Source organism: Bos taurus, chromosome 24, assembly GCF_002263795.3.
Source record: "Bos taurus isolate L1 Dominette 01449 registration number 42190680 breed Hereford chromosome 24, ARS-UCD2.0, whole genome shotgun sequence".
In the NCBI taxonomy this organism is placed as follows: Eukaryota; Metazoa; Chordata; class Mammalia; order Artiodactyla; family Bovidae; genus Bos; species Bos taurus.
In genome coordinates, this window is record NC_037351.1 from 56,418,500 (window position 1) to 56,439,208 (window position 20,709).

Below are 20,709 nucleotides of genomic sequence, written 5' to 3' on the forward strand. Positions count from 1 at the left end.
GCTGGCTGTCATGACTGCAGGCTGGCAGGGAGAATTCTGGCTGGTTCCTGTTGTGGGAGGAGCTGATCCATTGGGCAGGGGATCAAGTTGATCAGTAACGTGTTTCAGTTTGGGGACTGAGTCTCTAACCAGTCCCTGTGACATATGCAAATGAGGCTCACTGAGCGACAGTGGTACACATTTGGGGTTTTTTCTTTTTGGAGATGGCATGTCTCACCTGAGCAAAATAATCTTAACTAAATTTTTTTTTAAATTAAAGTATAGCTGATTTACAATGCTGTTAGTTTTAGGTGTCGAGTGTACAGCAAAGTGACTCAGTGATATATTACATATATATTTATATTTTTTATATGTATAAAGAAATATATGTGTATTCTTTTATGGATTCTTTCCCCTTATAAGTTATTAAAAATATTGAGTAGAATTCCCTGTGTAATACAGTAGGTCTTCGTTGTATATCTGTTAGTCCCAAGCTTCTAATTTATCTCTCCTTTGCCCCCTTTCCTCTTTGGTAATTGTAAGTTTGTTTTCTATGTTTGCGGGGTCTATTTTGCAATAGTGCACATTTTTGCATGTTAAAGTTCAATGTTAACACTCCCTGTCTTCTCCTTTATAACTTCAGCTCCTCTGCGGTCCCCGACTTGACCAAGAAAGGCCACACATCAATAAGCACATTTAACAGGGAGGCAACGAGCATTAACGTAGGCATGGGGTGACTTTTAAGTTATGCCTGAGAATACAGACAGTTTAATAGAGCAGCATCTGGGTAAAGTCTGCTGACTCAGGGCTTCTGAGAAACCCCAGGCTGCCCAGTGGCTCCTCCAAGACCACAGAGGCTGAAAGTAGAGAATTCTGCTCTGCATGTTGAAGTCCTTGGGCCTCACGGTTCACTTCCCCGGCACTCCGAGTCCAGGCCCAGCTTGGGCTTTGCTTCGGGTGAGTGCTGCTTTGGCGCCTAGGGAAGATCAATAAACAGCATGAGGGAAGAAGATGATACTTAAGTGCAACCTTTGGCCTTGAACCTAAGGCTGAGTTCATTAAATTTGATTATCTTCTTGTTGGGGTTAAAGTCTCGTCTTTGTACCGTGAACTCGCTGATTTCGTGGGGGTGAGGAACCTAGCGGGGAGGTTTGACTTACCTCCCGCAGCGCGTGCTACTTGGCAGCCTCTGTTTCAAGCACTTTAGGCATTGTGCGTGCATGCTAAGTCATTTCAGTCGTATCTGACTCTTTGTAGATCTATGGACTGTAGCCTGCCAGGCTCCTCTGTCCATGGGATTCTCCAGGCAAGAATGGAGTGGGTAGCCATTCCCTTCTACAGGAGATCTTCCCAACCCAGGGACTGAATCTGGGTCTCCTGAAGTGCAGGCAGATTCTTTACCATCTGAGCCAGCAGGGAAGCCCACTTTAGGCACATGAATTCCCCAAATCCGCACAACTGTCTGAGGTATATGCTATTACTCTCTCCATTTTATCAATGAAGGAAGGAACCAAACCCCGGAAAGATTAAGCAACTTGCCAAAGTCACAAAGTTGGCACAGGGCAGATCTGGGATTAGATCTGGGATTAGAACCCTGGGTTTGCTGCCAGGGTCTGTGCCTTAAACTACCACACTGTTTGAGTGAAACTCCAGTCTTTTCACCCAGAAGTGGGTCTGTCCTCGCTCTGCCCTTGGCCCCTTCTGCTCCAGGCCAGACGATGCCATCTTTAGCCTCCGAGGAGGAAGAACGTTCAGGATGGGCTGATTCTGTCCATCTGAGCCTTGCGGGCTGAATGAACAATTGGAAACACACCCAAAAGGATTAGCCCCAGTTTTGTCTTTAATTTCCTTCCTGAATAGATTTTTCCTCTGCTGATGAAATCTGTCCCTAATTTGGGGATGGGTGGGTAGGTAGGGGAGCCTATAAGGATTTGGTTTCAGAAGGTTTCATATGTCTGCCAGGAAAAATATGGGGAGAGATTTCATGCTTCAAATGTGGTGAGAGACTATATTCTTTCATGGCTTATCCATCCATCCATCCTTCCATCTTTTCCCTATTTTTCCACCCACCTCCATCCATTCATCTGTACTGCCTATTTATTTACCCATCTAATCTATCTGATCTGTCTCTATCAACTATCTATCACCTATCTGTGTATCTATCTAGCCATCATTTTTGCAGGTTCATAATAGCGATGTTGAGGCCACCAATCTGGATGCTCCCTGGTATCTCACCGCCACAGCCCTGTTTATGGCCATCGTAAAATGTCTGTGGAGAGTCCAACGGCTGATTTCCCAGGGTCTTTTTCTCCTGTCTGAGGGATCAGGAAAAAAAATCTATCAGCTGGAGAAATTAAGCCATTTTTCTTCGGGGGAGAGAAATGGAGGAGCCAGCGCTCCACATTAAAATGCTGCAGTGGATTCCAGATGAGTGAAAAATTGGTCTGCATAGTGAGGAGTCTTGAGGAGCGATCTGGAGGGTTTGTGGCTGGCTCCTGGCCAAGACGCGTGGGGTGTGTTGGGCGGGGGACAGGACATCAAGGCGGGATGAGTCAGGCAAGTGGGTCTCTGGGACTTTCACTCATGGGGAGCCGGCGCCAAGGCGTCACCCTCCTTAGTCTCCCTGCCATTTATTTTTCCAAAAAGCTGGTTGTCCAGGTGCTTTTATCAGAGAGGGGCAATTTCTGGGCTCCTCTTCCAGTTATCTCTCTTTACGCCCTCCAGATGCCTGACCACAACCTCACTGCCCCTCACAACTCACACAGGCCAAGTCTGCAGGAAAGAGGGGTTCAGCCTTCGGAGGGGGCGGGGCCTGTCATAGAGGAAGGACATTAGCCCAGCTTCAGACAATTAACCCAAATATGATCCAGGTATAATGCTATGACCGGCCGGAAACCTAATCAGGGCCCATCTGTGGTCCTTAACAAATATGAGCAGCCGCTCTGATGACAGTAAGCAGGTTACCGGGAAGCCACAAAAGCAGAATTCATTTAAGGATGTTGGCCCCGACCCCGCCCTTGCTGGGGATTAGCTTCCTGCGGGCTCTCAGACGCCCAGTCTTCCTGATCTGTCCTGGCTCTAAAGGGCCATTTCTCACCTGGGAGGCTCTTGGGAGCAGAGGCTGCTTTGTCTTGTCACTACCTTTGCAGGGTGAGTCTCCTACCTACAGCCTTTGCTCACTTCCTCCAGAGGCATCCCATCATGGGAGGGGAGAATGGGGCTCTGGAGAACTTGAATGCAAATCTGCTAGGTGGGTGGTTAGAGCGTCACTGATAAGGTAGGAATGGCGATGCCTACCCTGCAGGGCTGTTGTATCCACCTAGCAGGCGTTCCAGCAGCGGGAGCTGATGGTTCATTATTCTTTGCTGCCTGGTGTGAGTGGAGGGGTGGGGAACTCCTGCTGTTCCCAAGTGTTGCCTGATCTACAATGTCTACAGCTCCACCATCACTTTCATTTATGTCTAATTTCATTCCAGAGAAGTTTCTGTGCTCTACTCCCTGAGGTCCTCTGAAATGTCCAATATTCATGGGAGAGGTAACATATCAGACCTGCCCTTTTCACTTTTTCCCACGAAGTCCCCTAATAACAGAGGGGTGTGAATGTGTATATTCTGGGTGGGTGTGTCGATTGAGCCATAAGGCATAGCAAGTGTGGGATTTCTGTGAGTTTTTTTTCCTTAAAAGTGTATGCCAATTTTGAAGTCTACTCTATAACATAAGGATCCTCTGAATGATTTATTTATAAAAAGTAATCCTAAAGGACGGTCTTCCCGAGTGACTCGATGATAAAGAATCCATCTGCAATGCAGGAGATCCAGGTTCAATTCCTGGGTCGGGAAGATCCCCTGGAGTAGGAAATGGCAACCCACTACAGTACTCTTGCCTGGGAAATCCCATGGATGGAGGAACCTGGAGAGCTACAGTCCATGGGTTCACAAAGAGTCAGACACGACTGAGCTACTAAACCACCGCCACCATCAATCCTAAAAGAAATCAATCATGAATATTCATTGGAAGGACTGACGCTAAAGCCGAAGCTCCAATACTTGGGCCACCTGTTGCCAACAGCCGACTCATTGGAAAAGAATCTGATCCTGGGAGAGACTGAAGGCAAAAGGAGAAAAGGGTGGCGGGGAATGAGATGGTTGGATAGCATCACTGACTCAATGGATGTGAGTTTGATCAAACTCTGGGGTATGGTGAAGGACAGGGAAGCCTGAAGTGCTGCAATCCATGGGGTCACCGACAGTCAGACACGACTTAGCAACTGAACAGCAACAAGCATTAGATGATGCAGGAAGAGGCGTGATGGTTGCCCATTGGTCTAGGGATTCCTAACACTGTTTTCTAAACCTGCTGCATCGGAATCACTGGGAGAACTTGAAACCACACAGCTACCCAGACACCACGCCTGAAAGCTTGACCCATGTTTCAGAGTTGGACCCTGGCAATCTGGGTTTTAGGAAGTGTCCCTAATTCCCTACGTGATTCTGATTTGAGGTCAGGCTGGGGACCCACTTCAGAGTAAATGCCCCCAGCCTCTGCCAGGTAATCTGCAGAGAGATGTGTGTCTTTAAACGGAGGAGGGGGTGCATGGGAGCTAAAGCCAGGTGTTGCACTCAGAAGGGAGGTAAGGAAGGCTCACAGGAGGTGAGGACATAATGTAACCAGAAGTTCAGGGGCTGGAGGAAGAGGGCAGACACTGTCCGAAGGCTGACTCCTCTCCACTGTGACAGGCAAGTAGGCAAAAGCTTTTATAGACGGAGGGCGGGGGCTGCGTGCAGAAACAGCACAGTCAGCTCTGACAGTCATCTTGAGACGGGTCATCGGTGGTCTGACCTGCATTATCTTGATTGTTTTAGGTACAGCTATTCTTCAGTTCCAGCGCTGGTTATTCCCATTTCTTGAGGCCAGTTCTCAGAATTGTGGCAGGCTATGTCATGGGGAAACTGGAAACAGTGGCTGACTTTTATTTTTTGGGGCTCCAGAATCACTGCAGATGGTGACTGCAGCCATGAAATTAAAAGACGTTTGCTCCTTGGAAGAAAAGCTATGAGCAACCTAGACAGCATATTGAAAAGCAGAGACATTACTTTGCCAACAAAGGTCTGCCTAGTCAAAGCTATGGTTTTTCCAATATGGATGTGAGAGTTGGACTATAAAGAAAGCTGAACACCAAAGAACTGATGCTTTTGAACTGTGGTGTTGGAGAAGACTCTTGTGAATCCCTTGGACTGCAAGGAAATCCACCCAGTCCATCCTAAGGGAAATCAGTCCTGAATATTCTTTGGAAGGAGTGATAGTGAAGCTGAAACTCCAATACTTTGGCCCCCTGATGTGAAGAACTGATTCATTAGAAAAGACCATGATGCCGGCAAAGATTGAAGGCAGGAGAAGGGGATGGCAGAGGATGAGATGGTTGGATGGCATCACCAACTCAATGAACATGAGATTGAGTAAACTCTGGGAGTTGGTGATGGACAGGGAGGCCTGGTGTGCTGCGGTCCACGGGGTCGAAAAGAGTCAGACACGACTGAGCGACTGAACTGATGTCACGGCTCCAGTCTGGTCATCATGTAGTTTACTTCTCCACCTGGGGTTTCCAATATCTATAATTCAGCTCATAGGATGTGGCTCAGAGTATTACCTATAGCCCCTGAGAAGGAACTAAAGGTCCTTGGCTATGCTTAATGAGTATATTATTATTTGGTCTCCTCTGATTGGGCTTCCCAGGTGGCTCAGGAGTAAAGAACCCGCCTGCCCATGCAGGAGACTCAGGAGACACAGGTTTGATCCCTGGGTCAAGAAGATCCCCCTGGAAGAGGGCATGGTAACCCACTCCAGTATTCTCACCTAGAAAATGCCACGGACAGAGGCCTGGCGTGCTGCAGTCCACGGGGTCACAAAGAGTCGGACACGACTGAGCACACATGCACTCCTTTGACTGTGTCCCTTCGTTTCGGCGTGTTCTCGCTTCTCTGATTAAACTTATTCTTAGAGAAAAACCCTTCCACAGACAAAAGGCAGGCTGAGGACGTGGCTGGGTGGACAAGGGGAGGCCACAGGGTCCTGCTCCATTTCAGTGAGACAGACAAGGAACTGGGGCTAAGAAGTCGGTGAGATGGGCCTTTTATCGGCAGATTCCACTTTTGTGAGCTCTGCCTCGGCAAGATCAGTACCGAGGTCAAATCTGCCCGAGCCTGTGGCTTCTTGTGGATTGGTGGCCTGAACGCCACCAGCCCTCAGGAAGGTAGAGGGCATGTGAGCTGGACTCTGACCGAGCGGCTGGCCCTGCCACCCGCCCCCGAGGCCTGGTCCCAATTTGAGTTCTGAGTCAGGCCCAGGTGGGGAGGTCCCCAAGCTGCTGCTATCACACGGGCACTGCAGAGGCTGTGTGGCACTGTTTCTCTGATGGTTGGGGAGAGGTGGAGGGGGTGCCTGGATGCCCTGGAAGCTTCTCTAGGCTCCTGGTCCAGGACGGGACTTCCTGGTTAATCCTGGCCGGGGCCTCCCCCTGCACTGCTGGGACCTTCGCTCCGTGTCTGGCCCCTGTGTGGACACTTCCCGTACCCCACGCCCCCCGACCCAGGCAGGACCCTGTGTGTTTGCTGTTCCTTCTGCCGCGATCACGACGAGCACAGGGGCCAGCCAGGAGCATCCTGCTTCAGATTTTCCAGTTCGCCGACCAGGCGGGCCCGAGCCTGAGTTTCTGTGGAGGCAGGTGACCCCTGGGGACCTGACCTCTGACCCTCATCCCTCGGCAGGGCCAGTTGTCAAGGAGATGACAGGATTGAATTCCGAGTTAAGGGACCCAATCCTGTCTAATTTTATCTTCACTCTCATCCCCTTGCCTGCCCTTCCTCCTTCTCCCTTTCTTTTTTTTTTTTAAATCCCATGCAGCCTTTAAAAGAATGGTGGTCATTTTCGAGGTTGTGGCCAAATCATTACTTGATTAAAGTAAGACCTTTTGTTGGCTTTTAGGAAGTCCCTGATGTAGAATTATTTTGCATATTATCCACACAGGATTGTCTTACATTATTGATCGCTTCCAAGCACTTGGCTGCACTCACTCACCTGTAATCCTCACAACATCCTAGGAAGACTTTGTTACCTCCAACTGTCTATTACAAAACATAGAGATTAAAAGGCAAAGCCCACAGCTAACCAGTAACTAAGCTGGATCTGCATCTCAGGTATCCGGACCCACACTTTGGAGCCAGCCAGGACTTTGGACAGGATGTCTAACGATCTCTGGGCTCCTGGAAGCGTTACACCTCTGGGGCCAGGTCAGCGCATTCAGTCAGCTGTGCCCAAAGAGATCTGAGCTCATTTCAGTGCCTAACTGTTGATACTGGTCTGCTAATACTCAGCTTATGGGATACAATGTCATCCGTATCCTTTGTTAAAAGCTGTCCACTTTCCAAGACAAAACTGGAAATGGTGCCTCTTGCTTCTCCTTTCAATACCTACTTCCTTCTGCTCATTTTGAGATAATAAAAATACATGATATTTCTAAAACACCACTCATTGAGCTTCTTAGACATTCACCTAGAAACTTGCAAAGATATGAAATAAAATGATGACCAAACTCAGTGGGGGAAGAGTCACCCCTGTCCTCTTGGAGGCTGATGGAGGAGTCAAGCCCACATAAGCAGTCCTTTTCTGGTACCTATGAAAAATCTAGGATGAACCCTCTCTACCCGTTATTGTTCCACAACCCAGAAGCATTTTTGTTTGTTCTTATTTCAATTTTTAGTAAAGAACAATCAGCTGGAAAGGGCGTGGCTATACCACGTAGATGAAAGTGAAAGTTGCTCAGTTGTGTCTGACTCTTTACGACACCATGGACTATCTGTGGAATTCTCCAGGTCAGAATACTGGAGTGGGTGGCCTTTCCCTCCTCCAGGGCATCTTCCTAACCGAGGGGTCAAACCCAGGTCTCCCGCACTGCAAGTGGATTCTTTACCAGCTGAGCCTCAAGGGAAGCCCAAGAATACTGGAGTGGGTAGCCTGTCCCGACCCAGGAACAGAACCGGGGTCTTCTGCATTGCAGGCAGATTCTTCACCAACTGAGCCATCAGGGAAGCCTGACCCCGAGGACCCAGGCTCAGCGAGGGGACATCCTGCTTCCTTCCTGCCTCTGCTGCAGCTCTCTGATCAGAACTTCCCCCTCAGGGCCTCCTCCCGGCTGCCCGTCCCTTTAGCCTCACTCCCGCTCCAGATGTGCCCAGAATGAGCACCCACACACACAGAGCAGCCAGGTTTCTTCCTCCCATGGAGACTTCCCCAACCCGCATTTCCAGTTATTTTCAAGAAGACAAATAAGACTTTTCTGTAGGATGACCACGTGTCCTGATTTGCCCATGACTGTCAGTATGATTATGACAACATAATCATGAATTGTGTGTTCTTTTTTTTAATTGGAGTGTAATTACTTTACAATGTTGTTAGTTTCTGCTGTACAACAACGTGAATCAGCTAATGTATACATATATCCCTTCCTTCTTGGACCTCCCCCTCACTTCCCCATCCCACCATCTAGGTCATCACAAAGCCCTGAGCTGAGCTCCCTGTGCTTTATAGCAGCTTCCCAGGAGTTGTCTGTTTCACCCATGGTGGTGTATATATGTCAGTCCTAATCGCTCACCTTGTCCCACCCTTCCCTTCTCCCCTCTGTCCACATATCTGTTCTCTATGTCTGCATTTGATTCCTGCCCTGGAAATATGTTCATCTGTATTATTTGTCTAGATTCCACATCCATGTGTTAATGTACAGTATTTGTCATCAGAGAATTGTGGTTCCTTCTGACTCAAATTGGTATCTTCCCTGGTGGCTCAGACGGTAAAGCGTCTGCCTACAATGTGGGAAGACCTGGGTTCAATCACTGGATAGGGAAGATCCCCTGGAGAAGGAAATGGCACCCCACTCCAGTACTCTTGCCTGGAAAATCCCATGGATGGAGGAGCCTGGTGGGCTGCAGTCCATGGGGTCGCAAAGAGTCGGACATGACTGAGCGACTTCACTTTCTCTTTCTTTTGACTCAAATAAGATATCCTATTTTGGACACTAGATTAACCTGGTCTCTCAATTTTTGGGCTCAGGGGCAGGCACCTTCATTAACATTACCTAAGTGTGATGCTCCCATCTGAAGTCACAGCAGGCTATGGAGAGAGACATCAGGAGGTGGGCATTTCATACGGCTTGCCCCACTGAGTTACAAGTTCTTTTATCTTGGTTTCCTCAGAGCTTGGGCTTCCCTGATAGCTCAGTTGGTAAAGAATCCACCTGCAATGCAGGAGACCCCGGTTCTGTTCCTGGGTCGAGAAGATCTGCTGGAAGAAGGGATAGGCTACCCACTTCAGTATTCTTGGACTTCCTTTGTGGCTCAGCTGGTAAAGAATCTGCCTGCAATGCGGGAGACCTGGGTTTGATCCCTGGGTTGGGAAGATCCCCTGGAGAAGGGATAGGCTACCCACTCCAGTGTTCTGGCCTGGAAAATTCCATGGACTGTATAGTCTATGGGGTTGCAAAGAGTCAGACAGAACTGACCGACTTTCACTTGCACTTTTCACTTTCCTCAGATCTTGGCCCAGGGCCTGGAACACACTGGAAGTGACGTGTGTGTGCTTAGTTGCTCAGGCGTGTCCAACTCTTTTTGAGACCTCGTAGACTGTAGCCCACCAGGCTCCTCTGTCCCTGAGATTTGCCAGGCAAGACTACTGGAGTGGGCTTCTATTTCTTCCTCCAAGGGATCTTTCCGACCCAGTGATCGAACCCTCATCTCTTATGGCTCCTGCACTGGCAGGCGGATTCTTACCACAGAGCCACCTGGGAAGCACACCCTAGAGCAGTGATTCTCAAACTTTTTGGTCTCAGAACTCTTTTGCATTCTTAAAAAGTATTGAAGACTCTAAAGAGCTTTGTTTATGAATATTATATCTAACATTTAGGAATTAAAACTAAGAAAATTTTAAAATATGTATTGGCGTTGATTTACATTTTTGCAGGTCTGTTTAGTATGTTACCTAATAGTTTGTTCTTGCAGAAACTCCAACACGTAGTCTCTGAAAAACTCCCTGGAGAGAGAAGGAAAAAGGGAAATAAGCTCTAGAATTATTATTTAAAAAAATAATTTTGCTCCCATGGGTCCCTGAAAGCATCTCAGAAACTCCTGGGAGTCCCAGACCATACTTTGAAAACTGCATCCCTGTCTAGAGACCATCATACTGAGTGAAGTACGTTAGGCAAAGGCAAATATCACATGGTGTCACTCATAAGTGGACTGCAACACGAAATCGGTGCAAATGAACCTATTTAGAAAATAGAAATAGAGTCCCAGATGTAGAAAACAAACTTACAGTTACCAAGGGGGCAGTGGGGGTGGGAGGGATAAATTGGGACATTGGGGTTGACACATACTACTGCAGGTAAGACAGAGAACTGATAAGGGTGGTCTGATAGCACATGCTGTTCATGGGTTCTCAAGGCAAGAACACTGAAGAGGTTTGCCATTCCCTTCTCCAGTGGACCACATTCTATCAGACCTCTCCACCGTGACCCATCCGTCTTGGGTGGCCCCACATGGCATGCTTTAGTTTCAATGAGTTTCACCCTGCTTATTAAACTTATATGCAGAGTACATCATGAGAAACGCTAGGCTGGAGGAAGCACAGTCTGGAATCAAGATTGCTGGGAGAAATATCAATAACCTCAGATATGCAGATGACACCATCCTTATGGCAGAAAGTGAAGAAGAACTAAAGAACCTCTTGATGAAAGTGAAAGAGGAGAGTGAAAAAGTTGGCTTAAAGCTCAACATTCGAAAAACTAAGATCATGGCATCCGGTCCCATCACTTCATGGCAAATATATGGGGAAATAGTAGCTGACTTTATTTTTCTGGGCTCCAAAATCACTGCAGATAGTGATTGCAGCCATGAAATTAAAAGACGCTTACTCCTTGAAAGGAAAGTTATTACCAACCTAGATAGCATATTAAAAAGCAGACATATTACTTTGTCCACAAAGGTCCATCTAGTCAAGGCTATGGTTTTTCCAGTGGTCATGTATGGATGTGAGAGTTGGACTATAAAGAAAGCTGAGTGCTGAAGAATTGATGCTTTTGAACTGTGGTGTTGGAGAAGACTCTTGAGAGTCCCTTGGACTGCAAGGCGTTCCAACCAGTCCATTCTAAAGGAGATCAGTCCTGGATGTTCATTGGAAGGACTGATGTTGAAGCTGAAACTCCAATACTTTGGCTACCTGATGTGAAGAGCTGACTCAGTTGAAAAGACCCTGATGCTGGGAAGGATTGGGGGCAGGAGGAGAAGGGGACGACAGAGGATGAGATGGTTGGATGGCATCACCGACTCAATGGACATGGGTTTGGATGGACTCTGGGAGTTGGTGATGGACAGGGAGGCCTGGCGTGCTGTGGTTCATGGGATCGCAAAGAGTCGGACACGACTGAGCGACTGAGCTGAACTGAACTGATAGCACAGGGTTCCTCAGTTGTGTCTGACTCTTTGTGACCCCATGGACTGCAGCACGCCCAGCTTCCCTGTCCATCACCAACTCCCCAAGCTTGCTGAAACTCATGTCCATAGAGTAGGTGATGCCATCCAGCCATCTCATCCTCTGTCATCCCCTTCTCCTCTCGCCTTCAATCTTTCCCAGCATCACGGTCTTTTCAAATGAGTCAGTTCTTTGAATCAGGTGGCTGAGGTATTGGAGCACAACAAGTCTCTGTAATGACCTATATGGGAAAAGAATCTTAAAAAAAGTGAATATATGTAGATGTTTAACTGAATCACTGTGCTGTACAGCAGAAACTAACACAGCTTCCCTGGTGGCTCAGATGGTAAAGAGTCCGCCCACAATGCGAGAGAGCTGGGTTCGATCCCTGGGTTGGGAAGATCCCCTGGAGGGGGAAATGGGAACCCACTCCAGTATTCTTACCTGGAATCCCATGGACAGAGGAGCCTGGCAGGCTACAGCATATGAGGTCACAGAGTTGGACACGACCGAGCGACTAAGCACTGCACAGCACAGCATGCTAAGTGAAATGTCAGGAAAAGACAAATACAGTACAATACATGTGGAATCTAAAAACTGAAACAAATGAGTGAATCTAACAAAGAAGAGCAGACTCTCAGATAGAGTGAAGAACCAGTGGATACCAGTGGGGAGAAGGGAAGCGGGAAGAGCAATATAGGGGTGGGGAGCGGGAGGCACAAAGAATTAGGTATAAAGTAAGCTGCTGCTGCTGCTGTTGCTGCTGCTAAGTCGCTTCAGTCATGTCCGAGTCTGTGCAACCCCATAGACGGCAGCCCACCAGGCTCCCCCGTGCCTGGGATTCTCCAGGCAAGAACACTGGAGTGGGTTGCCATTTCCTTCTCTACAAGGACATATTGTTTAACGTGGGGAATAAAGCCAATTATTTTATAACTGTAAATGGCATATAACCTTTCAATATTGTGAATCACTATATTTTATACCTGTAACTTACATTGTACAACTATACTTCAATATTAAAAAGAAGATTAAAAAACCCAACACATTTGAGGATACTAAAGAAAAATAAAGCAGGTCGGGGGTACCTCCCAGGGTACCCTCCTGCTGCCCTCCTGGCCTGGATCCTGTCCTCTTATTGTGCTATGCTTCAACTTCTTTGCAGTGGAGGTTAGTTTTTTCCGTAGGCGTCCCATTGGCCTGGGTCATGGAAGTGCAGAGAAACGGGTTCTGTGTTTCCATCTGGGACCTGTGAGTGGTTTTCTATGAATTCCACAGCTTGGGGTCCTGGCACCCTGAGGGGAGTTCACATTCAGACTTCCCTCTGTGGGAACCTCAGTTGTGAGATTTCAGTTTCACTTGGGAGAACTTTTTCTTTCCCTCTGGTGCTCCAGGCAGATGATGCCTCTTTGCCATTCTCTGAGCCACTGAGAGAGATTTCCCCCCACTCCCTCCCCCCCCGACCCCCACCGCCCGCCAAGTCTTCTCTTCGTGGAAGAGGCAGTTCTTCCACAGGTCTGCTTAGAGTCGGGGCCCCAGGTCTGCTCCGTGTGATGAAAGCTGGATCCCACTTTGTGTGTGCCATGGGGACCTCTATCTGCCTGGCTCTCCAGCCTCAGTCGGTTCCATTTTATAGCTTCTTTTTGCCTCCTGTTTTCTTTCTTTCTTTTCAGTCTGGCTCAAAATTTAAAACATATCTTGGTTATATTTTATCCAGGACTTCTGTGTGTCTGGAACAGGAGGGAATAGACAGTAACTCTGATTGCTGTGCTACTAGGATTTTAGAACGTCTTTTTATTGGCTTGTCTCAGCCCCTGAAATGCTCCCTCTGGCCTCCTGCATTGTGGTTAAGAGCACGATTCTAGAGTCAGGCTCTCTGGATTCAGATTCTGGCTCCACCACTTATAAAATGTGCACCTATGAAAAGTTAACTAAGCTCAGTCTCCTCATCTCTACAGTGGGACACTCATAACACTGACCTCCTTGGACTGTTAGGAAGATCAAATAAGTTAGCATTGATAAGGTGCTCAAACGGGTGTCTGGAACCAGTTGTGGTAAGTCCTCTGTCCATGGGATTCCCCAGGCAAGAATACTGGAGTGGACTGCCATTTCCTTCTCGGAGGGATCTTCCCGACTCGGGGAACACACCCAGATCTACTGCCTTGCAGGCAGATTCTTTACCATCTGATCCACCAGAGAAGCCCATATTAATAGGTGCTAGTTGCTATTTATTTTGCTTTAGGGACTTTCCCCGTTAGTCTGCTTCTAATAAAAGAGTCAACTCTTGGAAAGTATACCCGTCAGGTTACTGCTCTGTATTCACTGCTAGTATGTTCCGTTTATTCTGTTCTCAACCAGTTGTCATTCTGCAGAGGAGAGACGAGGAACCCGAGGAATTGGAGTCTAGTGGCTGAGCTTTGACGCGGACGGGTGGTTCCTGAGAAGGGTGGTCAGGGAGGCTGGTCTGTCTAGGTGTGGATCCAGAGGAAGCGATCTTTGAGAAAAATTGAGAAACTGGGACTTCTCTGGTGGTCCAGTGGTTAAGACTCTGAGCTTTCCACTGCAGGAGGCCCGGGTTTGATCCCTGGTTGGGGAACTAAGAACCTGCATGCATTGCAATGCAACCAAAAAAAAAGAAAAAATTTAGAAATTAACAAAGAAAAGAAGCTATTTCCGATGTTGGCTCTTTCCTATGGTTTTGAAGAAGGAGTCTGTCTTTTTACTGGAGTCTTTGTCTGGGCCACTTTTGCATTTATTTTTTACTGACGAGAATATTACTTCCTGGTAGACGTGTCTAGGAAACATTTTTAAATATTCCTGTGGGACGCTAAGTGTCTGATGAGTTTCTCTTCCTGACGTTGTAAAGTAAGTGCTCAGCCTTGGAGTCTGGACCTCCTGTGCCTTCCTGAAAAACACTTGGATGGGTCAGGCTGCAGAGAGATTTGCTACAGATGGATAATCACTCTATAAGGGCTAGGAATCTTGGTGTGGACCCTGGGGTCAACTTTGGGGGAATAAGAATACTTGGATACATATGCTTCTATTTCATGTTTTGTAGAAAATGAATATATTGGCCAGAGTGAACTTTGTCTCAATAACAGGTATCCATTGAGTACCTACTATGTTCCAAACATCAACATCCAGGAGGCAACCGTTATACTAAATTTCCTAGACATTCTCTCAGATTATTCTCTACAGGCAAAGACACACACACACATGCATTTTGCAAAAGGTACTTTTGTGTACCTTGCCTTTTCACTTAACATTGTATCTTACAGGTCATTTTGCATCAGTGCATTCTTTTTAATAACTACATAGTGTTCCACCACATGGATATACCATCGTATATATGAATAATGCCTAGTTGACTGAGAGTTAGGTTGTTTCCAGTCATTTAAAAATGCTGCAGTGTATGATCTTATACACACAGGTTTCACAGAGGTGAGCATATATCAGTAGGATAACTTCCTAGAAGTAGAATTTTTAAAAAATCCATGTACATCTTCTCTAAAAATGCCAAGAGGGAAAAGTTCAGGCTTTTGAATGAATCAATGGGCTGTGGGAAAGTGGTGCAGCAGGGCGCACTGGCCCGGGAGTGCTTTATTGCAGATAATCAGCCAGTGAACTTGGACAAGTCCTTTTACTTCTTTGAAGCTTAGTTTCTTCATTTGTAAAATGGAGCACTGGGTCATTCAAGGCTGAGGGAGAAACGCCCATGAACCCATGCATCTTTTCAAAGCATTTACCTTCCTAAGAGTAGATTTCCTCTTGATTCCCAGGCTTCTCGAAGCTGGGTGCGTGCATGCTAAATCGCTTCAGTCGTGTCTGACTCTTTGTGACCACATGGATGTAACCCACCAGGCTCCTCTATCCATGGGATTCTCCAGGCAAGAATACTGGAGTGAGCTACCATGCCCTCCTCCAGGGGATCTTCCTGAACCAGGGATCAAACCCAGGTCTCCTATGTCTCCTGCGTTGGCAGGTGGTTTCTTTACCACCAGCACCACCTAGGAAGCCCAGAGCTAGGTGAGGTGGTGGTTTTGTTTTTTATTTTAATATTTGTTTATTTATGTGGCTGCATCAGGTCATAGCTGTGGCAGGTGGGATCTTTCATTTTGGTGCATGGGCTCTCTAGTTAAGGCGCATGGGCTTAGGTGCTCTGAGGCAGGTGAGATATTAGTTCCTCCACCAGGGTTGAACCCAGGTCCCCTGTATTGCAAGGCAGATTCTTACCCTCTGGACTGCTACTGAAGTCCTGAGGTGGTGGGGTTAGGTTCTACTACTTCCTAAGGAGAAGGCACCCTCCACTGCCAGCTTCCATTTTGCAGGAACATGCAGTTCAGTGAAAACAACCCTGAAGAACTGGGGAGTCTAACCTGTCTTATCCCAGTTGGGTGACATTGGGAAGTCCTCTTTTCTTGTATGGCCTCATTCTGTTGTTGAGTGGATGAACCAGGGGGAGGTTCGGGGTTCCAAAGAAGGTTAAAGCCCATTTCCCTTCCCCCCTCTTTTTTTTTTTTACACAGGGGACCCTTCACAGGACAAACATGACTTCACTGTGTCCAACTTCCAAACAGGACTGAGTCCCTATAAGCATCCTTCCTTCCTGTGGCCAGTATTTGCTCAGAAGGGTGGGCCAGTCAGGGAGCCCCAGGTAGAGAGAGGAGAGATAATTGCTGGTGGGAAAGATTAGACTAATCCCCATAAGCCAGCAAGGCCGCTGATGAAACCTTTTCTTCGGGTTCTGTCTGTGGTGCTCTTGTGACAGATAATCATTCATTACCTGAAGTAAGCCCTGAGCTTTCCCAAGAGTCGGGTTGTTCAGAAAACCCTGACCCAAGTGTGGGCACCAGTCATGATGGCGCAAGTCCAGGCACCAGAGGGTCCCAGTCCTTCACCGATAGGCATCAGTCACTAGTGGTCAGACGCAGAGCTCTTGGTTAATGAAAGACTATTGCTGGTTGGTAACGGAAATGTCCACACGACCTCAGATAGTGACCTTTGCTGATAAATTTTCTTTATAAATATTTTTGTTCAAGTTCAGGCTTGAGCCTTAAGGGCTGATTAGTGGAGGTGTGTACACAAAGAACAAGGCTGGGTCTTTGCAAGGAGCTTTGACTGACTGTGATGGTATGAAGTTGAGAAACATGAATGAATAGGATTTGCTGTTGTGTGGAAGTTTCCTCCCTCCCTCAGGAAGAGTCTCACGTTTCACGTGAATCTTATCCATCCTTGAGCCTCTCTGTCATCATAATATCCCAGTTTTCCTGAAACTTCAGACTAAAGTGAATCTCCACACTTATAAAATTCCAGAATGAGGAAACAGCTCTGGGGCACCTTAAATTGAGGTCTCCTTCTGCCCCAGACCACCAGAAGAAGAGCGTGTCCCTGGCACCCAACACTTGCAGGCTGCAAGCAGAATGGTGGCCATTTGGTCAGGTCTTGTCCAACTCAAGCCCCGATCACTTTACCTGGTGTCAAGCCTACCTCTTAGCGCGTATTTGGGATCTCTTGGAAGACTCTGTCAGACTCTTCCCAAGCATTGCCTGGAGCTCAACTTTTCTCACTTCTAGAGTTTTCTCACCTGACCTGGCCCCGTTCTTTACAGAGTGATCCCAGCACACCTTCCCACCTCTCTCCTTGTTGCCTGGGACCTTCTCTGCTTACAGACTCCCAGCCACTGGCTGCCTCGGGCTGGGCTTCTGTTCTGGGGTCCCTGCGTGTGCACCTGCTCTGTGTCCAGATGCCTGGCTTGGAGACTGAGTCTTTTGGAAAAAGAACCAGCAAGGCAGTTCTGAGGGGACAAGCTGTGAGCTTCCAGAAGAAGGCTCTGAAGGTTCTTTGTGCTCCCACAGCCATGGCTTCTGCCCATCTTTTGCAGCTTTCCCCTCCTTGGGTTTCTTCTGGCTCCCAAGACCCCAGTTCTCACGGCTCCATAGCCTGGCAGTGTCACTCTGTTGGTTGACTTCACTCATCAGTAGGTGGCATGAAGAGCTGGTCCACTGACCCTGTTCAATTTAGCTGGTGTCTAACTTTATAGCTGGGTTCTTCTCACATTGGCTTTGACCTGTCAGAGGGCCCAGCCCTGTTCTGTAACACGCCTGTGAGATGGGGAACCTTTATCTCTGGCTCCCTCAAGTTTCCACATGGTAGGGCAGTATTAGGGGCAACTCTTTGGTCTTCTCTCTGTCTCTCCTCAGGGCTATATCTGTCAGGCCACGTTTTCCCCTGAAATGCAGACAGCTTGGGCCCATCTTTTTGGGATGGGCAGGCCATCCCAAACCTGCCTCCTGCCCTGCCCCAAGTGGAGGGAGCTTACTTTTCTTACTTCCCAGCAATGCTGCCCAGGCCTGGGACTGTCACTCCCAACTGGGGAGGCAGGTAGGACACAGGTGGAGGCAGGCAGAGTGCTTATAACTCTTCACACCACCCTCTCGAAGCCTCCACTTTGGGCGAAGAGGCTGATACTTTGGCACTAGACGTAAGGAACCCACCTGTCAATGCAGGAAACGTAAGAGATGTGGGTTCGATCTCTGGGTCAGGAAGATCCCCTGGAAGAGGGAATGGCAACCCACTCCAGTATTCTTGTCTGGAGAGTTCCAGACAAGGAGGACAGAGGAGCCTGGTGGGCTACAATCCATAGGGTTACATAGAGTCAGACACGACTGAGCAACACACACACAGGTAAATTGAAACTGGTTATCCACTGGCCAGCCCCAGGAGGGAGGAAGCGTGGAGAACAGGTCTCCTCACTTCTAGTCAGCAGTGGGAATTAAAGTGCCGTGGGTCTCTCACCCACTCAGTTGCTAACCCCAGAGCTCTCTCTGTGTAATTCCTCTTTCTGACAGCTTCCTGGCTGAATCCACCAGGAAAATGGTCTTCCTCTGATGTATCAGCCCTTGTTGCTGTTGTTTTAGTTGCTAAGTCGTATCCAGCTCTTCTGCAACCCCCTGCGCTATAGCCCGCCAGGTTCTTTCTGCCCATGGGATTCTCCAGGCAAGAATACTGGAGTGGGTTGTCATGTCCTTCTCCAGGGGATCTTCCTGACCCAGGGATCGAACCCAAGTCTCCTGCATTGGCAGGCAGGTTCTTTGCCACTAACCCATGTGGGAAGCCCTCCCTCCTGAAAAAGATTTCCCCTCCCCCTGCAGGCCAGGGTCATCTACCCAGGCTCACGTGGTGGACATTAACATGGGGTCACCTTTCGCAACAGCACGACAGTGACTTTTCTCCTTTCCACGTGCCTGCCCTTCCAGACCAAGAAGTGTCAGCAAACACACGTATTGCAGTCACAAGGAGCAAGCCTTCCGAAGCCTGCTGGCCAATTCCATCATGCTCCTGGTGGAGTATGAAGGTGCCTGGGGTCTTCTGCGCACCTCTGGCACTTGCAGGAATAGGTGAATCCACCTGAGAAATCTTTGGCTGCCAGTGTCATCGGGCCACTGGCCACCCTGCGTGACCTTTCCCTCTGCCTTCCTGCAGATACAAATGTCCCCAGAGGTGCGTTCAACCACAGAAGCCGGGACACAAAACTAGGTTCTGGTTTTCCTGAATGGGTTCACCCTTCCTCAGCGCTACGGCCCCGGGGAAGGTTTGCAGGGACCAGACAAGGCTTTCATCTCTATCTTTCTCTCCAGCTCTATCTTTCTGCCTTTTCCAGACTTGTTCTTTGTTTAAAAAAAAAAAAAAAGGTCCGGAGGGGAGGAGCCACGGTGGCTGTTGTCCAAGGGATGTAATTTTAACCCCCTCTGCTCCTAAAAAATCAATATTCCTTTCAGTCTCTGTGAAGAGTATTTTATAGACTCCTTTCTGAGCAGCCCCAATCTGTAAAGGCTGATATTATCTGATGACCCTTCACTTACTTACACATTTTTTTTTTAAACAAAATATTTCCTGAACCTCACCTTTCTCTAGAACTAAGACCTTATTGCACATATCTGTTTTGTGACAATGTGTCTTATCTGTCCAGTTTGAAAAGAAAAGCACCTCATTTACATACCTGGAAGCACCGGGGGGATGACAAAGGTCATCAGCTGACGTGGTAGCCTCCAGCTGGACGGGGAGCGGGAGGGAGGGCAGCCATGTTGTCCGTGAAGGGAGGAGGGAGACTCCAGGCTCTCAACCAAAGGCAGACAAAAAGCCATCAGCTGGAGAACGTGTGTCTCCTGTGATCGGGTCCGGGCTTCACCAGTGTTGCCTCAGACCGAAGGCACCCAGGTTTATTCTTATAGTACATGTCACTTCACAGGAGAAACAAGCCACCTCCATTTAACTGCCAAATTCCAGAGCTAGAACAGACTTCAGATGGCGTGTCATCTGACGTTACAAACTGACGGCTGGGCAGGCCGCCACATGCACGTGTCTTTTCGACCTGAGCAGCTTTTGTGGTTTGTGTCCTTGTTTCTTTTTTTGTCCCCCCTGGTTTTTATTAAACCTTATATTTTATATGGGAGTATAGCCAATTAACAATGTTGTGATGGCTGGTGGCTCAGACAGCGGGAGACCTGGGTTCAATTCCTGGGTTGGGAAGATCCCCTGGAGAAGAGAATGGCAATCCCTCTCCAGTATTCTTGCCTGGAGAAATCCCATGGACAGAGGAGCCTAGCCGGCCATAGTCCACGGGGTCACTAAAGAGTCGGAGAGGACTTAGAGACTGAACAACAACTGAGCACCTTATAGGCACTTTGAGTGACTGTTGAACGCCTCTAGCACAGTTGGCTCCGATTGTTAATAACTAGCACAGAGGAATGAAAGCATCCACATCTGTTCCACCCAACCATCATGTTAGCATCCAGTGAGGCTGCTCTTGCTCAGAACTGGTCCAGAACTTGACCTTTGACCTTGCTTTAGGGGCCATCTTTGAGCCACTCGAGAAAACCTGTCCTTTTTCTTCGTTATCATGTCAAAGTTTCCACACAAACAACACTTACCACCTTATTCAGTTGTGAGTCTTAAATCTGACTCTGTCAACATCTAGGATGTCCTAGGTCTCTGAACCTGTAAAATGTTCCATACATTTAATTGTTATTATTATCTGGCTAAATAGCCATGGCCAAATCCACTTTCAGGGTTGAGAAATCGCCACCATTGAGAATTACCCAAAAGATAATTGAGCAATGAAAGAAATGCCAAGAGAGATATATCAATACATTTTGAACAATGGGGATGTTGTTGGAGTAAGAAAGTACTTTAAAGGAAAGTCTTTTCATTTAAATGAAT

At 47.9% G+C, this 20,709-nt stretch overlaps 1 long non-coding RNA gene across 1 annotated transcript; it reads right to left on the bottom strand.

The window, feature by feature from the left end:
* Positions 1-713: 713 nt before the first annotated feature.
* Positions 714-20,042, bottom strand: LOC101906657 (uncharacterized). Its single transcript, XR_239908.5, has 3 exons — positions 19,490-20,042; positions 10,006-10,056; positions 714-955 (listed from the first exon to the last, which is right to left on the bottom strand). It is a non-coding gene; the product is annotated as an uncharacterized lncRNA (long non-coding RNA).
* Between the last annotated feature and the right edge of the window lie 667 nt (positions 20,043-20,709).